Source organism: Canis lupus, chromosome 14, assembly GCF_048164855.1.
Source record: "Canis lupus baileyi chromosome 14, mCanLup2.hap1, whole genome shotgun sequence".
NCBI classification, from domain to species: domain Eukaryota; kingdom Metazoa; phylum Chordata; class Mammalia; order Carnivora; family Canidae; genus Canis; species Canis lupus.
Genome location: NC_132851.1, coordinates 22,521,809 through 22,543,929, shown reverse-complemented (window position 1 = coordinate 22,543,929; position 22,121 = coordinate 22,521,809). Strand labels below are relative to the sequence as shown.

Genomic DNA, 22,121 nt, shown 5'->3' with positions numbered 1-22,121 from the left:
ACTCAAAACCCATTGATCTGCTTACACCATTATTCTTTCAGACTCTCTGTCAATGTCTTTTTAAGTCTTATGATTATATCACAAAAGTCGTCTCTGTTCTTTGTTAATCTCCTGTTAGCATCATTCTGTATCTTATTGTAATTTATGATTATCTCTGGCCTAATAGAATTGCTTACCTGCCTCCTAAGAAAGAAGGTATAGGCAGATCAAAGTATTTTGAGGTTAGGTTTAGGAATACAGGAAGTTGAAATAAGCCAGATACAGGACCTGGGTCAATTTAAACTATAAAGGGTTAGCAAGACACATGCTGAAGTTTCCAGAAAAAGAGTCACAAATTTCAAAGCCTTCCTATACCGATCTGTGCCATTTTTACCCAAAGATGCCCTTCATGCTTTTGCTATAATCTAACCCAGAGTGAAAAATTACTGAAAGTGACACTTTGAGAAAATGCTTCCAACCTTGCCTTTTATCTTATTTTTTGTATGCGTGATTTTAAAAAATATATACAATTAGAAATCTTGTGTGGTCTTTATCACACACAGTATATCAACAAATGATGGGAGAAGCCAAAAATGTGCTATAGGGAATTTTTGAAAGGCTTTCAGGCGATATTTACATAAATTACTTTCCTCTCTTATGTAATCACAATAAAGAAGTTGGATTGAAACTTTAACATAGTTTTTACTATGGAAATATATTTATATACAGTTTGTGAATAACAACACGCTTATATGTAAATGATATATATGTTTATGTATTCCTATATATATGAACGTACACATAGCTATACGTAAAGTGAAGTTAGGTTTAAAAGGAAACCAGGTTGGTGGATGTAAAGGCTAAGGAAATTTGCAAGTGCTCCCTGTTATATGTGGGGAGCACCTAACACAATGTAATATTTTCATAATGATTAATGAACAGGAGAAGAATATTCTTAAAATTTCCTTGGCTCACTCAGGGCTATATTTAAGTTCCTCTGATATTCTGATATTTGCTCAAATGACAGAATGGAACCCCAATAGGACTTGGCCTCTTGTCCAGTTGTAAACATTTGGTGGGTTAAAATAGGCCTCAGTTCTTTGCAGACCCCAATAAGAAGTCTGTTCTCCTACCCCTTGACTTTCGGCTGGCCTCATGATATGCTTTTAACCAGTGGACTACAGTGGAGGTGATTTTGTATGGCATCTGAGAAAGGTCTCCAGAGGCCTTGTAGCATCTGTACTTGTCTTCTTAGGAAACACTGCCCACCATGTGGACAGAGGGCCAAGTCAACAGTCCACACTCATCACCAGACATGAGAGTGAAGCCTGTGGGAGCCTCTAGCCCCAGGTAGACAGCCAGATGACTGTGGTCATGTGTGTGACCTCAAGTGGCCCTAGCAAGGGAACAACCCAGAAAACTGAATAAATCATTGACTGGTGAGACATGATAAATAATTTTTGTATTTGTAACTTTTGTATATGTATATATGGCTTAAAACAAATATATATATATAACATAATATACATATATTTATGTATTTTATATATTTTATATATTTCAGAAATAGTTTCAGAAAAACCCTAAAGATGTTCAGCTTCTGAAATAGGAATATATGCATGGGTGAGTTTGTATTTCTCTATTTGTTCATGTTTATAGGCATAGATGGCAATGCAAATAATAGTGGATCAGAACTACTGATCTATTTATTAGATACCTGATGTGTGTGAGACAGTGTGAGTGTGAGCTGTACATTTATTCAAGCGACATCTTCTGGGGCTATTCTGATATGGTATGTATGAGTGTTAGCCAAAGAACAAGTAATACCCCTCTTCCACTTTGGCACATGAACAATTTAATTTTCTTTTTTTTATTAATTATTTTTTTATTGGAGTTCAATTTGCCAACATATAGCATATCACCCAGTGCTCATCCCATCAAGTGCCCCCTTCAGTGCCCATCACCCAGTAACCCCCACCCCCCTACCCACCTCCCCTTCCACTACCCCTTGTTCGTTTCCCAGAGTTAGGAGTCTCTCATGTTCTGTCTCCCTTTCTGATATTTCCCACTCATTTTCTCTCCTTTCCCCTTTATGCCCTTTCACTATTTTTTATATTCCCCAAATGAATGAGACCATATAACATTTGTCCTTCTCCGATTGACTTACTTCACTCAGCATAATACCCTCCAGTTCCATCCACGTCGAGGCAAATGGTGGGTATTTGTCATTTCTAATGGCTGAGTAATATTCCATTGTATACATAGACCACAGCTTCTTTATCCATTCATCTTTCAATGGACAATTTAATTTTCTATGTCAGTCAGAGAAGATAACATCACAGAAAATATTTGCCATTATAAAATATTAAAAACTAGGGTCAAATGGGTAATAGGCAAAAATAAATAATAAATTAAGGGGGAATATTTGCAACTTATATTTCAAAAAGCTAATGTTCATAAGCTTTTAGAAATTTTTCTAAAATAGGTGAAATTCAAACAATAAAATAGAAACAGATACTGTTACTAAAGTTATGAAACACTTGCATCTAAGAATGTAATCCACAAAAGTCTTGGAGCAAAACTGATATTATATATTTACTGACCAGAGCAATTTTGTTAATTTATCCATTTATTCAAATGACATTGCTAAATATCAGGAACTTTGAAAGGGGGAAAAAAACACATGATTTTTCCCTGAATTAGTGCGGAGCCAAGTGGAAGAGATGGGATAACAAAATGATCAGTATAATAAAGTGGATTAGGAAAGACTAGGTGGCTCAGCCGTTGAGCATCTGCCTTCTGCTCAGGTTGTAATCCTGGGGTCCTGGCATCGAGTCCCACATCAGGCTCTCTGCAGGGAGCCTGCTTCTCCCTCTGCCTGTGTCTCTGCCTCTCTCTCTATGTCTCTCATGAATAAATAAAAATAAAATCTTAAAAAAAATAATGGGTTAGTTCTAAGTTGTTGAGAGATACAGAGCATTGAATGATTTGAGATATTCTACAAGGAAATCATAGAGAATCCTTCTTACAGGAGGTGAAGCCAGAAATTTCTTAAAGAACAAGTTAGAATTTTCCAAATGAAGGAAGTACCAGAGGAAGGGAGGAAATTATTTGAGGGAAAGTGGTAACCATAGGCAAATGCTCAGAGAAGTAGCATACTGTATGCAAGGAACTACAAGAAGTGTGATAAGAGGCAGAGCTGAAAATGCTAGAAATAAAACTGGAGAGATGTACCTATTCAGTAGTTCCACCCATTCTAGATTTAACCTGAGGCAGCTGGAAGAGGGGAGGGAGGAGGACCCAGCAGGTCTGTAACATGTTAAAATTGGATTTTAAATCCAATTAGAGTGAAGTAAGTCAGTCGGAGAAGGACAAACATTATATGTTCTCATTCATTTGGGGAATATAAATAATAGTGAAAGGGAAAATAAGGGAAGGGAGAAGAAATGTGTGGGAAATATCAGAAAGGGAGACAGAACGTAAAGACTGCTAACTCTGGGAAACGAACTAGGGGTGGTAGAAGGGGAGGAGGGCGGGGGGTGGGAGTGAATGGGTGACGGGCACTGGGTGTTATTCTGTATGTTAGTAAATTGAACACCAATAAAAAAAAATAAATTAAAAATAAATAAATAAATAAATAAATAAATAAATAAAATCTTAAAAAAAACCAAAAAAAAATAAATAAATAAATCCAATTAGAAATTAAATCCAAAATTGGACTTTAAAAAACATTGTTCTCTGGAGGATGATTTACAGTGATAAAATTAGGAGCTAAGAGACAGATTAGGAAACTGAAGTAGTAGTCCAGCGGAGAAAGGTGTAGGGTTAAAGACCACTCCTCGGTTTAGAGCTCAGTGTATCCATATGCAACTGTAAGGTTTTTATTTTGTTTTTTGTTTGTTTGTTTTGTTTCATTTAGAGAGAGAGAGAGCAGGCGGGGAGGGTCAAAGAGAAGGGGGTGAGAGAGAATCTCAAGCAGGCTCCACAGCCAGTACAAACCCAACACTGGGCTCAATCTCATGACCCTGAGATCATGATCTGAGCTGAAGTCAAGAGTCAGACGCTTAACCAACTGAGCCACCTGGTAGCCCTACAGCTATGAGTTTTTTATTCCTTATAGTGGCAGACACATCTAAAGAATAACCAAGATCCCTGCCTCCTTATAGCTTTTTGCAATCTCCTCTCCTTGAGTGTGGGAAGGACTTGTGATTTACTTCTAATCAATAAAATATGGCAAAGGGGATGACTCTGATATCACCCTCATGATTGGGTTAAAATATATGAGACTCTACTTTGCTAATTAACTAACACTAGAGATTCTTCTTGCTATCTTGACAAATTAAAGGGCCATGTTGGAAAAATCCACATGTCAAGGAATTGTGGTAACTTCTAGAAGCTGAGAACAGGTTTGAATGCATAGCCAGCCAGAAGATGTGGCCATCAGTCCTTCAACACAAAGATAAATTCTGCTAAAAACCTATGTGAACATCTTCACATAGGGGTAAGAAGGAGACTTTCAGCAGCCATTCCTTCTGATGAGAATGCAGCCCAGCTGACTGATTATAGCCGTTCAGAAAACCCAGGTAAGCTTCCTGATCCACAGAAACATTGGGATAATAAATGTGCATTGTCCTAATTAAAAAAAAATGTGGTTGTTATGCAGTAAGACATAACTAATACAAGTATTTATTATAATGTTAAATGTATTTCTCTGTGTGGACAGGTTCCCCAGAATACAAAATCATTCTGGAGCTGATTTTTTTATTTATATCTGCCAACTTAGCTTTAATGGCCTGCATAACTTGCCTGTCTTTGAGCTCTCCATAATGGTCTGGTAACTCAGATTCAGTTTATGGAAATTGCCCTCAGCAATATATTTAAGTACTTTTGTTTTCAGTGCCAAAAATTCTGGGTTCTTGAGTGATATTTCTAGGAGTATGGCTTAGCTATCAACCAAAATGCCTTTTCTCTAGTGCACTGATCTCGTGCCAAGATGGTAAAGTTCTCCAAATCCCCTGAATGCTTTGATTGATTTTAATTACAGTGAAGTCTATTGACATAAAGCTAAATGCCATTTCCAACAGCAACAGTGTTGCCAAGCATTATCAGAAATCTCTGAGAATCAGGGGAAGTGGCTTCCAAAGGCAAAGCCCATTGAGGGGATTTCTTTGTCAATCAACACCTTCTCAGGCTGCCTCTTTGTTGTATATTTGAAGGGCATTCTTCCATTCTCTAGCTTTGTTCAATCTCCTCTCTGAGTGGCATCTCTTCAGCCTTCTGATATTTTGTCTCAGTTGTGAAGCTATTCTAACCTCTGAGGAGATTAAGAAATTAATGTGCAAGACCATTATAGTTTGATAGCCACCATTCTCAGAAAGCTGCAAGGACAGAAATATGTAAAAATAAAAAGGACACATCTAGAGGTCATTTCAGGGATCTTGTACTATCCCTGGACTATTGCAATGACTTTTGCATGATAGTGACCATACCCAAATATTTCTGTAGCCCTCGTCCAAGTCACAATAACTGATTCTAGTGTGCAATCTAGTGTCTAATTCTGGTAAGAGAATGGAAAATTTTACATGATGAAGTCTTCTCAAGGATGCTCTGAGAATTTGGTATTTCTCAGCATGGCCATAGGAATTGACTCTGGTTTCATGCAAGACATAAACCTTGAAGCGGGTTCCATGTAATGAATAGGATTTAGAGAGATAGAAATTTTGGAAGATTAAATTAAGTGGGATAAGTGCTCATAAGACTACACATTGGGCAGCCCGGGTGGCTCAGCAGTTTAGCGCTGCCTTCAGTCCAGGGCATGATCCTGGAAACCTGGGATTGAGTCCCATGTTGGACTCCCTGCATGGAGCCTGCTTCTGTCTCTGCCTGTGGTTCTGCCTCTCTCTCTGTGTGTGTCTCTCATGAATAAATAAATAAAATCTTAAAAAAGAAAAAAGACTACACATTGCATACAGATGGAAGAAGATGGGTATGGCCAAGTTGAGGATAAGTGTTGATGGCCAAAGACAGGGAGGAACTCTGCCTTATTGGAATGTAATACTGTAATTTCAAAGAAATGGGGATAAAGTGAGGTTATAATTGACTAGAGGGTACTTTAAACTCTTTAGTGAGAATTAGAAGTTTGATTCAAGTATCTCTACCTTAAATTTTACCTTTCCGAGAAAACTCTGCATAGCAGTCCTGTTTGATTTAAGAGCCACTCCTTCATTGTATCATAACTGCATTTTTCACAAGATAATGTAAATAACAATTTACTTGCTTTTCTCTTCCAGTGTTCTCAAGGACTGGAGTAATGACTTCTTTTCTCAAAAAAATGGTGGTGGGTAGGACAAGGATATGGGCAGGGAGAGAGGAAGAAAAAAAAGATGTAAGGTATTAGACCTTAAGGTAAAAAGAACCTCTAATGACATGCCATATACTAGCTTAGCTCTTAAGAAAACCAGTCAAGGGCAGCCTGGGTGGCTCAGTGGTTTAGTATCACCTTCAGCCCAGTGTGTGATCCTGGAGACCCGGGATCGAGTCCCACGTTGAGCTCCCTGCATGGAGCCTGCTTCTCCCTCTGCCTGTGTCTCTGCCTCTCTCTCTGTGTGTGTCTCTCGTGAATAAATAAATAAATAATCTTAAAAAAAAAAGAAAAGAAAACCAGTCAAACTTAATCCTCAGTTTCTTCATCTGAAAATAATAGAATTAATAACAGCTATCTCTTCAAAAGATCCCTGAGAGGGTGAGAGAGATATTGAATATAATAAGAATACTTCAGAAAATGTAATACTACATGAGTGACTTGTTACTTGCAGGCTCTTTATAAAGTAATGCATTATAGATGCAGTGTTTTGAGAAAACTCATGCTGTGGGGAAAGAAAGACAACTCTAGTTTTACGGATGGTCATGAAAATGTTATTTATATAATAAAATGTTGGAAATCAGCTACATGATCAACAATAGAGAGTTGTTTGAATAAACATTCATTTAGTCACAAATTAGACTATTATGGAGTCAAAGTAATGGGATAGGAGAATCTTCAATTGTTTGGGAAATTAGTAATACTATATGGAAAAGTTTTCAAAATATTAGTCATACGTGGCCATCTATCTGTGTGTTGTCTATGTGTGAGTTCACATAGATGTGTATATATACAAAGACATGCAAACAAATATGTTATGGATTATTTTTCTTATTTTCAATTACCTTTTTTAACAAACAGTTTGTAAGTTGTAAGTAACAGAACCCATCCCCTTCCATACCATCAGTTTGTATTAATCCCATACCAATATTTTAGCTTCAGAACACGGTAGAAAAAGAAGCAGTGATCATTCTCAGCATGAAGATCTATGTGGTACAAAGTCCTCCTCAGAAGAGGAAGAGGGTGACAGCTGTGTGAGCAATCCACCTTCTGGACCACAAAAATGTCTCTGACAGTGTTACAAACACTTTTTAGAAAGAAAATAAATAGTAGCAGATAGGTCCTGGTGTGTGAGAGATTGGAACAGAGTAGCATAGACTCCATTCCACTTTGGACTGGTTGCTCCTATTTTCAACTTGACTCTAGAGCAATGAAAGTGAAGGAGGCCTGGAAAAGAAACCATAAGACTTGGTTTCGGCCAATTCTGTCTTCAACTAGCTGTATGACTTGAGGCATATTGCTTCAAGTTGCTTCCTTGTCTATAGGGAGTAGAAGTGCCCCCTGACTCTGAAACATTTTGTTTTTGTTTTTGTTTTGTTTTGTTTTGTTTTTTGAGTATGGGAATATATTAATCCGGCCACACACCATCCTGTATTCTCTTTCAATATTTATTTATTCAGAACACAGGGAGTGTCTCACCCTTTTTCAAAGGACCATCTGAGCCAAGTAGAACAAAGGAAAGCTATAACGTGTTGCATTATGTGCTGGGGTTTATTAACTAGTTTCTGCATCCCAACAACCCAGTGAGGTTACAAACTAGTAACCACTTTATACATAAGGAAAGGAGGCCCCATGGAGTAAAATAACAGCACATAGTTGAGGAGAAATTTACACCCACATACATCTGACTCCACAGACAGTGACTTTCCCACTAACTATACTTCTGTGTTTCTGAACTCATTTTAAATGATGACTTGAAATTCCTAAGGGTAGATGTCTATCTTGCATGGGTATCAGAATGTACTGGATAAATATTTGTTTAAGGAAAGGATGTAAGAAAGAGAGAAAAAAAGAACACTGTAAGGATTTCTGAACTGTGTAGGCTCCCCTCCACCCCCCAAAAAATGAAGGAAGGAAAAGAAAAAAAGGGGAGGGCAGTAGGGAGAGAGGGAAGGAGAAAGGAAGGAAGAAGGAAGGAAGGAAGGAAGGAAGGAAGAAAGAAAGAAAGAAAGAAAGAAAGAAAGAAAGAAAGAAAGAAAGAAAGAAAGAAAGAAAGAAAGAAAGAAAGAAAAGAAAAGCAATTTTTAGGACAATAACGATTCAAATGCTTCTTCAGCAAAAACGGATGGATGCACTGAGGATGAATTAGCCTCATTGTTCAGCATTTTCCACATAGGTTTAATGTCAGATTCTTCTTCTTTTCTAATGGGGTCTATGGTGGGAGGCCAAGGGGGAGGCTAGTGATTGTATTTAATTATGTTCAAAGAAAGTTAGAGAATACTCAGCAGATGTCAGGCTTACAGCTGGGATCCCATAACAAATGCTGCTCTGCTATCTCGCTTTCTATGTTCCTGCAGCAAAGCAGGGCCCTGAAAATGCCCAGCAGACACATTGGCTGGGGCTGAGTGAGAAAAGATAACAAATCTTAAGGAAACATGTTGCTTATTATTCCTCATAATGAGAGCTGCCAGGGAGTACACTGAGCAGGCCTCCGGCTGATACCAGGATACAAAGGATCTTAATGCATCCCACACAAGGATGTCATTTGCAATCTGGAGCAACAAAAGAGATGGAAGGTAGGCCTTGTTTCTTGATACTGTATATCCCAGGGAGGACAAATAACAACCACACAGTTTGCTTTCCCAAGCCCCACAGGCATTCAAAAGAAGCCTGTTGACTGCAATTAGGATACCCCAGCTCTTAAAAGTCAACCTTCCCAGCAGGCAGTGAGATTCTATCATGGGCCATACAGCCTGGGCATGTTTCAGATTTAGCATGGAGGCAGACTCATGGAAGGAGATGACGAGAAAGAAAACCCTAATGACTTAAAATTCACAGCCCTCTCAAGGGGGGTCTCCACTGATGCCTCCCAGATAGAATAGGCTAGTTTCACACTTTGTAGAGAAACATGCACACACACACACACACACACACACACACACGATTTTCTTTCTAGTCCTACCAAACTAGGCCCACCTATGTGATTACCTACACGTGGCTTCCCTAAGAGCTAGCGTTCATCTCTCCACCTAAAGGCTTTTTCACATGGGAGTGCTCTAGTGTAGGTCAGGTGAGAAGTTCTGGGGAGCTGAGGCCCCAGGATTTATCCTCAATGGATGAAGAGTAGAGTGTGTCAATGAATGTCCCAGATTCCTCATAGGCAGTAGGGCAACACTCTGGTGTATTCTGTATCTCCTGGTGAATCCAAAGCCAAACTGAGCCCTAGATATCACCACTGTGATATTTTGACATCCATGACTGGCTTTTCTCCTTTCCCTATCTCCCCTAACCATTCTCTCACCTCGATTCCTGAGTGTGCATCCCAATTCTTATTTGCACTTGTCTCAGGCTCTGCTTTTGAGGGAAATCAAATTCAGGGAGTTGGCCAAGAGATTTTAGATTTCCTTCCATGCTTCCATTTATAAACCTAGAGGCACCCCACTGTCTATGGAATAGGTAGAAAAATCTCACAGGGATATCTGTGATTCATCTCAGAAAGATACTATGTATCAAAAACACATTAATTCCAGAATGCTGTTTATGATTTCATTTTTTTAAGTCTTAATATATAGGCTTACTTCAATCTGAATTTCTCACTTAGCTGGTGTATATTTTTCTCCTTTGCCTTCTTTAAGTGACTCTTTACTTAGTAAGGCTTTTTATGATTTCAAAAATAGGGTGGAGTCTCCCTCTCTACATCAGCATAACCTTTTGCAGATACCTCTATTAAAACCATTTACAGCCTTCACCACAAAACTATGAGTAGCTTCAGAATAGACATTATTTTTTTCTTATCATTGTATTCTCAATTTCTATCACAGTGGCTGATATTTAGTAGATGCTTAATCAAAGTGTGTTGTTTGGCTAAATGAATAAAAAAATGAAATATCCATGTTTGATTTTCAAGGGCAGGTTTTGATGACTTTGCTACTCTCCTTTCCAATTCTAGGAAATGATACAATTTTCTATCCTAGGTTATCTATGGAGTCAATAATATTTTCTCAAAGATAAGTGACATATAAAATATTACAACTTACCAGACTGGATACGTTGCTGAAATTGATTGTGTCTTCCTTTTATAGTGTATGTATCAGAATAACATACTCCATACTGATACCCAACACAGAGAGGGGTGATGACTAAGGCAATGAGCTTGGTGAGTGAGACTTGGTGAAACAGAGGGACTTTTAGAACCACAGGACCTAAATTCAGCTCATGGTTTTGCTAGAGATTTTAATCAACCTACTTGAGATTTCTGCTTCTGGGAGAGCCTCTTGGTTTCTGGTCAGGTCATGATCTCAGGGTCGTGAGATTGAGTGCCACGTTGGGCTCTGCTCAGCACAGAGTCTGCCTCTCTCTCTTCCTCCCTCCCCCAGCTTATTCTTTCTCTCTCTCATATAAATAAATAAAATCTTTTAAAAAAGGTTTCTGCTTCTGTATCTATAAAATGGAGATAGTATTTAATTTCCAATGTATATTAAAACGTTTAATGAAACATAACACACAAATGAATTTTGTAAAATACCATGTAGTAGTCACATATGTGTGCATGCATACATGTGTCTTTCTCTAAATATACATATATTTACATATATACAAATATATGCATATATTTACATGTTTATAATTCTTATAATTTTAATGATAAATGCTTTATATAAAATAGGTCTTTAGGAGCCAAAATGAACACCACAAAATGCAGCCTAGAGATTTAGGGTTTGATATGGAGCCAGAAATTTGGGTAGAATTTTGCTTTTGAGCTGCATCCCAAATAATGAGAACCTATCTTGGTTTTAAAGACCTCTGGAAAAGCACCTCCATTGCTCAGATATCCTCACAATTTGAAGTGGGAAATTTAGGTACTGTATACCTGAATATATAAAGCAGTGTAAGCACATGTATTTTTTTCAAAGTATTTGGGAAGAAATTTCTGGGATTGAGATAGCACAAATACAGTTTTCTTGTTCTAACAAAAGTTGATTCCAGAACTGGCACTTGATATCTTCCTCACTTTCATGGAATAATTCAAGTGGTTTCCCAGGGTGTTGCAAAATTTAATACTTCTGGTTGTGATTATTTCCAGGAAGAAGATTGTTCCTGCAAGAAAATGTGCCAGCAGTGCTATATGGCATGTAGAGTTATGCAATCCCACACACTGACCAGAATGGGATATTTGTGTGCGTATTCAGCAGCTAGGATTTATGGGATCCTGTGTGTCATAGGTCTGCACAAAGTTTAGTGATGCAATGAAATGGGGCAAACAGAAATGCCCTGGGAAAGATGAGTGAGCCAGCAACCACAAGTATAGAAGGAAGTCTAGTCCATCCATATAATCCCAATGCAAAAAAAAAAAAAAATTAATGACAAATGATTTTCTAGAAGCATTTATTATGAGATAGGGAAAAAGTAGATAACGAAGTTTACTATAGGGATGGGAATTCAGAGCAAGTAATAGGCATTGAGGTAGAGGGTAGGTATTAGCACAACTCTGCAACTGAGTAAAAATGTCACAAGCGTAAAGGCAAAGAGCCAAGGCCAGAACTTTAGTTTCTTGCAACTGGCTTGAAAAGAATAATTTTGGATCCCAGTTTTAGAGGTACGGAACCACAAATTTAAAAAGTTAAGTACAAGGAAGAAAATAGGGATCTGGTTACCAAATAGGAAATACCAAAGAGGTCCACATCTCAGAAATAGAGCTGAACTGGGTACACAATTAGTGCTTGAGGCTGAGTACTAGAATACTAGTTATAATTGTTCTGTCTTGAGTTAAAAGATCCCGAAGGACTCAGCCCAGATCAATCCTCAAAGTTAGACTGAACTTGCTCTGGTTTGGAGAAGCAGTGCGAGCAAAGACTAGCAGCCAAGCAGAGACTTGTATTGTGGATACTATGGTATGAAAATAACAAGTGTCCATCATAGCATAAAGCATTTTCTGTGTCTCACTGATTAATCCTTCAGAATCACCGTCTTTGAGAAATCAGACCTCATGTCCTAAGCTTCTATAGCTTCTTTTTAAGAGACGATTTTTTTCCTTTTCCTTCTAGAGTTTTGAGATTAGATCTATCAGGGATCTTGTCTTGAAGGCTAAAGTAATGAGTTATTCAAGTTTCATGGTGGAAATTATCCTTTCCCAAATCCAATTACATTCCAGCTGGCAAATAGCACTGGCTGTCTCAAAACCCAAACATCTGGAAGAAGGTTTGAATTGGCCATCTCCCTGCCTCTTATGTCTGAAACCTTTTTGATGGTAGGTTAAGAAACACGGTTTTGGCTGGACAAGATAAATATATTTTTTTAACCATTAAATCTCTGAAGTACCATAAAGTGGACCAAATAAGATATAGAAGTCACAAAAGCCATAAATCCCTAATTTATTTAATAATTGTATCTCAACTGCGAGACTGAGACCAACAAAACCATGGATTTGTTTTTAAGACATCATATGTTGTGACTCTAAAAGATCAAACTGACAATTCATTTATTTGTGGGCTACTCAGTTAACTAAAGAGTTCAGCTATCCAAAAAGGGTGGTCTGAACAGAGCTGTTGTTTGGACCTTATGTTGACCCAGAGACTGGAAGGAAGACCTGAAATTAAATGTTCACATCTAATCTTGACCTCCATTCTTTAAGGATTTCTTTCTTAGGTTTAGCAGGAAACACTGCTACAAAGAAATGCTCAGTTTGAGAGGCTACTGAGCTGTTTACTAACTCTGAATACCAACAACCTCTTTATACCTTCTGGTCCTTGGTTTCTTCATCTGTAAAATGTCGGTGGTAATTGCCGGGTTTAGCTGTGCTATTACAATAGATAATATATGCAAAGATATGCCAAACAGTTGGTGCTCATTACATGGCACTATTTTTTATTGTTGCTATTATTAAGCAATGAAGCAGAGATCAGACTGGCACCATACACCAGAAGCATTGAGAATTGGTGCCTGGATTGACATGGGTTTACAATGCCCAATCTGTAATAATTAGTGAGGGAGTCAGGAGACAGTTGACATCAGGGAGCGTAAAATGTGTTCCTTTGGATAAATCTGGAATTCAGCTGTGGAAAAAGTCCATTCCTCTCTTCCCCCCTTTAAGGATACCCACACAAGTATCAGCAAGGGCTAGCCCCCGTCCTCTTTCTCTGTTCTCATACGGCAGCAAATCTTTGCTAGAAGTTTCCTGCTGAAGTTCCCAAATCTGTTCACCCTGTTTCCTGTTGGGAATACATACTTAATAATATCTCCTACTATCTGAAATTCTTTTTCTTATTTCAGTAATTCTTAGAGTCAGTGTTTGAAAAACTAGAGGTTTAAAAGGAGTTTATTTCCTCTCTGATTCCTCGCCTGCAATCAAATTTAATAATCTAGTATGATAATTTTATGAGAAATCAAAGTTACTCATAACGCAAATTTATATTAATAAACTCCTACGGAAGCATTTTCTAATAAAAATATTCACTACTAAAATCTTTTTTTAATTCTTTGCGCATCAATTTTCAAATGGATAAATATTCTTTATTTGTTACAAATTTTCTGAAACTGTAAATTCATTGACTCATTCAACAAACATTTATTGAGTGATTAAGAAGTCTCAGGCACTGTGGGATTTTTCTTTCCTGGGAAACATTAATGAACAAGACAATTATCTTAAACCTGTCCTCATGGAGCTTAGAATCTAACAAGAGAAATAGAAATGAAACAGCAAATCAACTTCATATGGTGGAAAGAATGCTTTTTATTAAAGTCAGGAAGCCAGGGGAAGGTATTTCTCTTGTAGAGAGACTGTTTATTTGTAAAAATACATTGATGAACTTTCTTAGTATGAAAAATCAGGCCCTTAGAGTGATTTAATGGATTTAGTCAGTGTTTCTCAAACCTGGTTGCATTTAAAATAACTTAGGTAAATTAAAACAAACAAAACCAAAAGGCAATGCTCCCCCGCAGGAACTTCTGATTTCATTGGTTGGGTGAGATCCAAACAGGATTTTTGTAATTCTCACTAAGTGTTTCTAATAGGTAATTCCAAGAGCATATTTAATTTGCTGTGCTAGAATGTGAAACCACTCCACCTTCTACCACCACCATTATCACCACCCCCAACATTTCAGGCAAGTTTGAAATACTTTTACTCTGTTCAATAAAAGAAGAGGGGTCATATCCTATAAGGAGCAAGGAGGTGTTAAAAACATGTGCAAACTGGAGGGTATTATGCTGAGTGAAGTAAGCCAGTAGGAGAAGGACAAACATTATATGTTCTCATTCATTTGGGGAATATAAATAATAGTGAAAGGGAATATAAGGGAAGGGAGAAGAAATGTGTGGGAAATATCAGAAAGGGAGACAGAACGTAAAGACTGCTAACTCTGGGAAACGAACTAGGGGTGGTAGAAGGGGAGGAGGGCGGGGGGGGGTGTGGGAGTGAATGGGTGACGGGCACTGGGGGTTATTCTGTATGTTGGTAAATTGAACACTAATAAAAAATAAATTTAAAAAAAAACATGGGATCCCTGGGTGGCGCAGCGGTTTAGCGCCTGCCTTTGGCCCAGGGCGCGATCCTGGAGACCCGGGATCGAATCCCACGTCGGGCTCCCGGTGCATGGAGCCTGCTTCTCCCTCTGCCTGTGTCTCTGCCTCTCTCTCTCTCTCTCTCTCTCTCTCTCTCTCTCTCTGTGACTATCATAAATAAATTTAAAAAAATTAAAAAAAAAAAACATGTGCAAAGATACAGGTAGCAAAATGTAGATAGCTTGCGTGGTACTATCATAGGAATTCGTACACAGAAATGATCAAGAGAAATTTAAGTTCCCTATTAATTCCTAAAACATTTGGAATAATCTGGACTTCCATGTGTGTGGAGTGCAAGTTCAACCCATTTGTATTTCTGTAGAAATTACAGAAAATTATGATGCCATTATTCTAGAGGACTTGTGTACTGCCAGGGAACTGGCATCTCTTTTATCTGTAAACAAGCAAATAAATAGTTACCTTATATTAACTACATTGAAATAAGTGCTGTGAAAAAGAAAATGCTGAGAGATCATTTGGCAAGAAGGGGTCCAAAAGACCTTCCTGGGAAAATTATCAAATTTTAAAGCATACATGGGTCAAATGTCATAAAGAAGCTAAGAACAAAGTTAAATCTCAGAATAAAGGAGTGATAAAATTTTGTAATTTTAAAATATAAGTAACATAATATTACTTGATCTTAATATTTCTCTTTTAAAAAGTAGGGATCCCTGGGTGGCGCAGCGGTTTGGTGCCTGCCTTTGGCCCAGGGCGCGATCCTGGAGACCCGGGATCGAATCCCACATCAGGCTCCCGGTGCATGGAGCCTGCTTCTCCCTCTGCCTGTGTCTCTGCGCCTCTCTCTCTCTGTGACTATCATAAATAAATAAAAATTTAAAAAAAAAATAAAAAAATAAAAAGTAACTTTGCCAGCATGCATATGAGAAAATGCTCTGCATCACTTGCCATCAGGGAAATACAAATCAAAACCACAATGAGATACCACCTCACACCAGTGAGAATGGGACAAATTAACAAGGCAGGAAACAACAAATGTTGGAAAGGATGCGGAGAAAAGGGAACCCTCTTACACCGTTGGTGGGAATGTGAACTGGTGCAGCCACTCTGGAAAACTGTGTGGAGGTTCCTCAAACAGTTAAAAATAGACCTGCCCTACGACCCAGCAATTGCACTGCTGGGGATTTACCCCAAAGATACAGATGCAATGAAATGCCGGGACACCTGCACCCCGATGTTTCTAGCAGCAATGTCCACAATAGCCAAACTGTGGAAGGAGCCTCGGTGTCCATCGAAAGATGAATGAATAAAGAAGATATGGTTTATGTATACAATGGAATATTACTCAGCTATTAGAAATGACAAATACCCACCATTTGCTTCAACGTGGATGGAACTGGAGGGTATTATGCTGAGTGAAGTAAGTCAGTTGGAGAAGGACAAACATTATATGTTCTCATTCATGTGGGGAATATAAATAATAGTGAAAGGGAATATAAGGGAAGGGAGAAGAAATGTGTGGGAAATATCAGAAAGGGAGACAGAACGTAAAGACTGCTAACTCTGGGAAACGAACTAGGGGTGGTAGAAGGGGAGGAGGGCGGGGGGTGGGAGTGATTGGGTGACGGGCACTGGGGGTTATTCTGTAAGTTGGTAAATTCAACACCAATTAAAAAAAAAAGTAACTTTGGAAAAAGTTTATTTTATTGTTAGTAGCTGAGAGCTATAATTATGGGCCCTCAAAATGCAGAAGTGTTTGAAACAAAGTTCCCCTCTGAAAACTAAGCAATAAATCAACTAAGGAAACTGCAGCAAAAGTATGGCATGTTAGTTCAAACTAATGTAGCCACAGAGCTAAAAACAGAATAAGTGGTTCAGAAGAGGAATCATAGGAAAATGAGGCAAACACATGAAGTGGAAACAAATAGGGCAGAAGTGGATAACCCTTAGCCTTTGTTTTGACTTTGAGTTTTTCTGATCCTCATGATAATATCACTCCAAATCTGGAAATGCAGATGGAAAAGGCTTACCATTACGACAGTGATCTTAGCTAAAGATGTGCAAGAGCATATCTGTTCCCATTGCCAAGAGAATCACGGTTGTGAGATGCACCACGTGACATCTGAATCATCAAACTCCTTACAACTGATTCCACGATCATGAAGCAACCTCTGATTAAAATTTGGCTTCCCGTGTACATCTGCCTACAGGGACTCAAGGGGCTGATTATATAGGCTTTGAGTATATCCAGTTCTCATAAAATTGTGCAGTAGCTTCTGATTATAATTTGGCATCCTGTTCATCTTGACTACATGAGGAAAATAAATTGGTTACATGAACTTGACAATCTCTGATTGTGTGACAATGATTTCTTACTGTAAATTCAAAAGCTGGCATTGTTTTTATACATCAGGCTCAAGAACTTGGTCCATTTTAATCTATCTCAGCAGATGGATATGTTCATGTGATGACAATATTAGATATGTTGGCCTGCAACATTGAGATTCTAGATATGGTGCATTTACTAGAGTATATATCTCTTCCTTGCAGAAATGAGAAGCTATGATTTTGCTATTTGACAAGCCATGATATTGTTCATGAGGGTTTTCTTTTATTTGAAACTTTATTTCAGTTCTACCTGGTTCAAGAACTTTCTACCCATCCCCAAAATACTGGGGTAGACAGCGTGTTTGTTTGTTTGCTATTAGAGACCAGGGTAATGTCTGATAATAAATTCACTACCAATTGCAGTGGCTTAAATAAGATAAGCATTTCTTTCCCTCAGCTGTAATAGCCCCAAACTAGGTGGGTGGTCAACTGTAGGTAAACTGTTCCATTCTCCAGGTTATCCAAGGATCCAGGCTTGTGCAGTGGCTCTGCCATCCTCAAAATATGGCCTGTTTTCTGGATTTAAGAAGGCTGGTTCAATGTTGATCACATTCTACATTTCCCCATTAGTGGGAAGGAGGCAGAGAGGAAATTCATGATGAGCAACCACGTTGTTTTGTGACATTACAATAAATGTACTTAAGATTCAGTTCCAATTTTGGGATTTTGAAAAGAAGTATACGTACATCATGAGGATTTGGGAATAAGTTAGTACACATATATGCTTCAGCAAGAGTATCTGACTATATAATAAGTACTACATGAGTTATTATGATTAACCTCACTTTATTGTTTCGAAATGGGGTTAATAAGAATAGAGATTTGAATCACAGAATGGACACACATCACTGAGTGAACTTCAAAAAGTAATACAGTTGTTACTGTTACTTTATATTTAGAAAAACATTATAATCACATCCTCTATTGTATAAGATATAGATTCATATGGTGTGAGGGTAAAATGACTATTAGCCACACATTCCCCATACTTAATATTTTAATGTCTTTAATATTAGGGTTTCACCACAAGTGTTATTCATTTTGTCTTTCATGGAACCTGTCCCTTTCTTTGCAACAAACTGATCTTTGCTTCTTAATGTTTTACTTCTCTATTTCCTCTCTTTCCCTCTCTCTCCTTCCCTCTCTCCTTCTTTCTTTCTCTCTCAACACACACACACAAACACACACAGAGATTTGCTCTGCAATACAGGCAGAAGAGGTACCTAAGAATTCTTCCAGAAATATTTATGATTAGGAATAAACTGGGGGAACACCTGGGTGGCTCAGCAGTTAAGTGCCTGCCTTTGGCCCAGAGTGTGATCCTGGAGTTCCAGGATCGAGTCCCACATCAGGCTCCCTGCATGGAGCCTGCTTCTCCCTTTGCCTATGTCTCTGCCTCTCTCTCTCTCTCTCTCTCATGAATAAATAAATAAAATCTAAAAAAAAAAAGAATAAACTGGGGACTTACATGATTCTAAAGACCACCAGGATGACAAATGTAGTCAGAAAAATGTCCCCTAAAATTCTAGATTTTTTAAAGATTACTTTCAAAATAGCATTGGATTACATTTTGCTTATTTACTGTTAATCCAATAAATATTTATTGAGCATATATAATGTGCCAATATTTGTATTCAACACTGGGAACTCCATGGTGAGAAACATCTGGCAGGGAGTGCCCTTGCTGTATTGGAACACAGAGTTTAGTGGGGATATGCACATTAATGAGAAAGTAATACATGCAAAGGTGGAAATTATAATCAATGGGCATAGTGTTTCAGTGGAGCAAAAGGAATAAGCTCTAGGGATCTGCTGCACTACACTATACCTACAGTAAACAGTAATATATTGTATAGCTGAGTATTTGCTGAGACGGTAGATTTCCAGTTAAGTGATCTTTCCACAATGTATTTTTTTAAGTGTGAAACTGGACACCAAAAAAGTTCTCTATACATTTCATTTCATTTGACAATGTAAGGAAGTGTGTATTCGACACACAAGAGATACACAAGGAGAGCTTCTCTAAAGAAAAGCAACTGAACAGAAATTTTAAATAAGGAGAGGTTTAAGAGTGAAACGAAGGAGTGGGGAAGAGTGTTCCAGATGACAGCCTTGTGGTCCATTGACAGGTTGTGTATTGTTTTCCTCATTATTATATATAATTATTTGTATATAAGTGCATACTCCTATCTTGTAACTTATTTAATAGACAATATCATAAATATTGGGCCTGGGTTTCTTCATCTATGAATTGAAGGGTTGCACTAAATATTTCCTCAAATGTTCAGATTTAAAATCTAAAACCGCATGACTTCATAAATTTTCACAGATCTTGGGGAAAAAATGTCATACTAGGAGAATAAATGTTAAACTCATTTTTCGTTAAGTATCAAATATAAGCCTTCAGAGGATACTCAGTTATTATCAATACTTGATCATCAAACTAAAACACATTTTTCCAAAACATCAATTGTTTGATGTCCTGTTTTGACATTCTAAACTCACATACAACTGCAATAACACCTGGTGATAGAACTAATAAATGCTTAGTAATGAAATGATAGGAATAAAAATAACTTTAACATTGGAAAATATGATAAATATATTTATAATAATGATAGACATAAAATCAATAACCTAGTTAAAATCAATCATGTCTAAAAGAATATAAAACCCACAAAGATAATTTCTGGGACTTTGGTAAATTTGAGAAAAAAATAAATTATCTTGATTAAGGTAGGGTAAAGATGTGTAGAAGACAATTTTCATAAATTATCTCATTTGATCTCCACAAATCCAATGAAGCATGTATTATTATTACTTATTTTAAAGTCACGAAAATTTTCACTTGGTAGATTGTTATCTAGCGTAAAGCAATGTTAAAATTCAGGGATTTAAGCTCTACTGAATCCTTACATTGAATGGATTGCTGTCTGATTCAAGTATCTTCTTTTCTACTAAAAGCCTGTTTTGCAAAAGATACCCATAATCTGAAAGCCCTAATTTCCTTCTTCTAATTCTCTCCTCTCCACTAAAGATTTTTAATTTCCTCTTATCAAGGTTGTTTTTAGAAAAGGAACAAAAACTCTCAATGAAATCTCTGTAACCAGAACAATCCAGCCTGTCTTTACTAGAATTAGCACCATGACCTAAAAATTAAAGTTCCATTGATATGATCCCAGTGCCACCATTTCAGAAGACTGGATGGCTGTCTGCAGGATATGAGTTCATGTTGGTGTCCTTAAAGCCATATACCTTGGGCAGTTGTCCAATCTATCCAGGTGTGCAAAACCTTAGAAGATCCACCAAGAAAAGTACCCAAGCTGGCTCACTCAAGTTTAACCTTTGTAGCCAGAATTGTGCAGATCACACTTGAATAGCAAATGAAAAGAGCCTTGCAGGATGATTTCTTATCCTCTTTGAATACAGTTTGAGTGAAAATACACTAAAATACTTGCTGAACAGAATCAGCTCCAGTCCTTGGCATTCATATAGGATTGCTTGCTACACCCTGAGATGATACACAGATACATAAATTTGCAAATACATGCATTTAATTTTATTGAGTCATATTGGTTTAAGTCGCTTAGCCATTATCACTACCATCAGCAGCTATTAGAGGTTTCTTATGGGTATAATTCTTATAAAGTCATTAATACGTTTCTACATCATTTTAACTAACTTCATGGGATGCTTTAGATGTCATTGAACCTGTATTTGTAACTATTTGTGATGTTATGGTCATTTGCTAATCCACAACTATGCCCTTCTCTTTATGTCTTCAATTATTTTTGCAAATTGTTTTGATGTCTGAGACCCAATTCCAACATGGGGGAGGCGGTTTTCCAATACCTTCAACAAGCAATTCTCAGATACCAGCAACATGAATTCAACTCAATTCTGACACTATCCAAATGGCACCAGATTCTACAGACAGAAGGTTCAGTCCTATAAGACCACCCCCTCTTAGGTTGGATTAATTTGCTAGAATGGCTCACAGAACTCAGAGAATTACCATTTTATTTTTTTCTTAAGATTTTATTTATTTATTCATGAGAGACACAGAGAGAGGCAGAGACATACGTGGAGGGAGAAGCAGATTGCCTGTGGGGAGCCTGATGCCGGGCTCCATCCTAGGACACTGGGATCACGACCCAAGCTGAAAACAGATGCTCAACCACTGAGCCACCCAGTCATTCTACCAGTTTATTATAAAAGGAAGGAACTCAGAACAGCCAGATAGAAGAGATGCATAGAGCAAGCTATGTGAGAGGAGGCACAGAGCTACCATGCCCTCTCCTAGGCACACTACTTTCTCCCATCTCCATATTTTCATCAACTCAAACTCTCTGAACCTGGTTCTTTTGAGGTTTCATGGAGGCTTTATTATACAGGATGATTGATTTTATCATTGGCCAGTGACAATTGATTCAATCTCTAACCCATCTCCCATTTCTGGAGGTCAGTGGGGTGGAACTGAACGTTTCAACTCTCTAAAGACAAGGTTAGATCCACTGGTAGCCAGTTCCCATCCTCAGGTGCTTTCTGAAAGTCATTCGTTAACATAACAAAACGCACTTCATTGCTCTCACCAGTTAAGAAATTACAAGGGTTTGGGGAGCTCTGTGCAGGAAAAGGGGAGGAAGACTAAATATTCCTTATTACAAATCAAATTTTCCAAAATGCTTTCAAAATTTACAATTACGTTATTTGAAATCCCCAAAGTTCCCCAAATATCCATGTGGAATAAATGTCATAGTATCAGGTAAGACCTCCATGATAACTAATCCAGAGTTTAAGTACTTTAATAAATCTTTAGTAATTTAAGTGAAGTTATACAAAGTCTAATTGAGAATTACATCATACTTACAAGTCA

General features: G+C 37.7%; 1 pseudogene; it reads left to right on the top strand.

Annotated features, from left to right (window-relative positions):
• The window catches only part of LOC140604353 (metalloendopeptidase OMA1, mitochondrial-like), a 46,392-nt pseudogene that overhangs the window by 4,301 nt on the left and 19,970 nt on the right, over positions 1 to 22,121 (top strand).